We start from the raw sequence: 2,457 nt of genomic DNA, 5'->3' as shown, positions 1-2,457 counted from the left end.
ATTAAGGACTGAAACTAATCTATAAAACTTTTAGACTAGCCGTTAGAAAATGAAAACAGAAATAACTAACTGATTTACACTTTAATCTAATGACGCGTGGATCACCCCTAGAAAACACGTGCATGTCTCGTGCTCCGTTAATAAACTCTCTTATAACGTTGTCGTTTAGTAGCTTGCACGACCTGTAGTTTATGCAGGGATTGAGGCAAGCTCATCTTGAGCTTTCCTCTTAACAATTGAAAATGAATTCCTTAGGTGAATGAGTTAATTTTCATTTGTGTTTCTTAAAAATTTTCCATGACAACTTGTCCTTGTCTTGGCTAGAGGGCGTAGCTATGTGTAAGGGTGGCCCCCCAAAATTTTGAAATATATATATATATATATATATAATTATTTTAAAGTTTTCAAAATTTAGTCTACAAAAATAAGAGTTCCCCCCTCCACAAATATTTGATTTAGTCCAATGATACTCTTAAAATAACTAATTGGTCTAATAATTATAGAAACATAACATTATTTTGCGTAATTTTATTTTTTATTATAAAGTGTGCTCTTATCTATACTACTATTTATCTATACTACTATTTAAGGGGCTTCCCCTGTTTGGATTCCACATTTTTCATGCCTAAGATACCCTCATCATACCCACTTACAAGTTTTCAACCACCGAGGATAGATATGTAAATTAAATCTCCTACACTTTAAAACCACAAACTCACGTACGCTTTACAGTTTCTATCTCACTTTCTCTCTCTCATTCTTCTTCAAATTAAAGACATTTAGTTTAGCTCTACATCATCTTCTCTTTTTCTTCATATTAAAGATATTTACTGTCAGAGGCTTCAACAAATTTTCAGGTTCTATCTTTTGCAAGTTCCTCTTTGTTTTGTTTTCTTTTGTTTATGATTCACTTTCTTTAAGTTCTACTTTTTTTTTTTTTCTTATATGTATCACGTTAACTCTTTTTTTTTTTTCCCCCTTCTTCTTTATTTTAAAATGTAATTTTGAAATAAATGGTTCCTTCATATACTCCACCATTGTACTTCTTAATGAATTGTCATTTCATGTTGTAGGTATTGTGATCCAAAGACAGGGTTGTCTTATGCTACAAAAGAAGTATTCAAAATCATTCTCCAACAGTTAAACAGTATGACTTCCCTTACCTCTTTTAATAGCCTTTGTTTACATTTTAAGAAATTATAACCATGATCACCTCATGAATAGATAGTGAGTTTTTTAAAAAAAAAATAAGGTCACCAATGTCCATCACTCTCTTATTAGGTTTTTAATTTTATTATTTCTTTTAAAAAAAAAAAAAAGGTTTTTCATTTTATCAAAAGGTTAACCACAATTATCTATTTCTAACTGCATTTGCACTAAATTTGAGTTCTACTTTTTTATATATATATATATATATGTATCACGTTAACTCTTTCTTTTTTTTTTTTTTCTTTTTTTTTTTAAATTTAATTTTGAAATGTTGGTGGTGACTAAAAACAAAAAAAAACCACGTTGTATAAAAAAAAAAAAAAAAATCCTACGTTTTGTAAAAAAAAAAAAACTATGGCCGACCCTTTTTCTTTTCAAATTCAAAAAAAAAAAAAAAAAAAAAAAAAAAAAACCTTAACACGTTTGAATTCCACTCCCACATTTTACTCCTAACAAATTGTTTGAATTCCACTCTCCCATGTTTTACTCCTAAGAAACTGCTTTACTATCAAATTTAAAAATTTTAACTTCTCTTTAACTTCTTTTGCTTATCCAGTTTTTATTTTATTTTATTTAAGTTTCATGTTATATCCTCCTTCCTTTTTATCTTCCTTTTCAAAAATTAACTCCCAAAACATTATCCAACCAAGCTTCCATTTTCTACTATAAAAGACGATTGCAGTATATCAATCAAAATTCAAAACTAAAATTCTTTGCTTATTTGAAGACAGAAAAAGAGGTAAGTTTTCGGTGAATTGCCCCAGTGCTAATTTGTTACAAAATCTAAGTAATAGAGGTGAGAAAATTAAATTATTGATTTTAGGTATTTACTTTATGATTTTGATGTGTTTCTTAGCCGGTTTTTATAAATATTTGCACTTCCTCTCTTTCTTTGTGACAAACTGTGTAGTTGAATTGCTTCTCTATAAAAAATCTTGATGTGAAAAAATTTCAAAATTGGGTTGTTTCTATTTGATTATTAGCGTGCATTGGTTGGTTAATTAAAGTTTTTAAAAAAAAAATTTACTTGGTTTAACCCTAATTCTTTTATCTCTCTCAGGTTCACGTACGCACAAACTTTTTGGATTGCATTGAGGAGTCATTGGAATGGAATATTAGATAAGTTCGGGTGAGAGACTTTACAAGAATTATTATATGTATTAAACCTCACATAAAGTGGTTGTTATCTAAGAAACTGTTGTAAAAAAATTTCTTTTGTAATAGAAACTATATTTCTTTTGTATACAA

At 28.4% G+C, this 2,457-nt stretch overlaps 1 long non-coding RNA gene across 1 annotated transcript; it reads left to right on the top strand.

The window, feature by feature from the left end:
* Positions 1-1,015: 1,015 nt before the first annotated feature.
* LOC126727518 (uncharacterized) lies at positions 1,016-2,457 on the top strand. Its single transcript, XR_007656262.1, has 2 exons — positions 1,016-1,147; positions 2,270-2,457. It is a non-coding gene; the product is annotated as an uncharacterized LOC126727518 (long non-coding RNA).

This window comes from Quercus robur, chromosome 5 (assembly GCF_932294415.1).
Source record: "Quercus robur chromosome 5, dhQueRobu3.1, whole genome shotgun sequence".
Classification (NCBI taxonomy): Eukaryota; Viridiplantae; Streptophyta; class Magnoliopsida; order Fagales; family Fagaceae; genus Quercus; species Quercus robur.
This window is presented reverse-complemented; position numbering and strand designations above follow the sequence as displayed.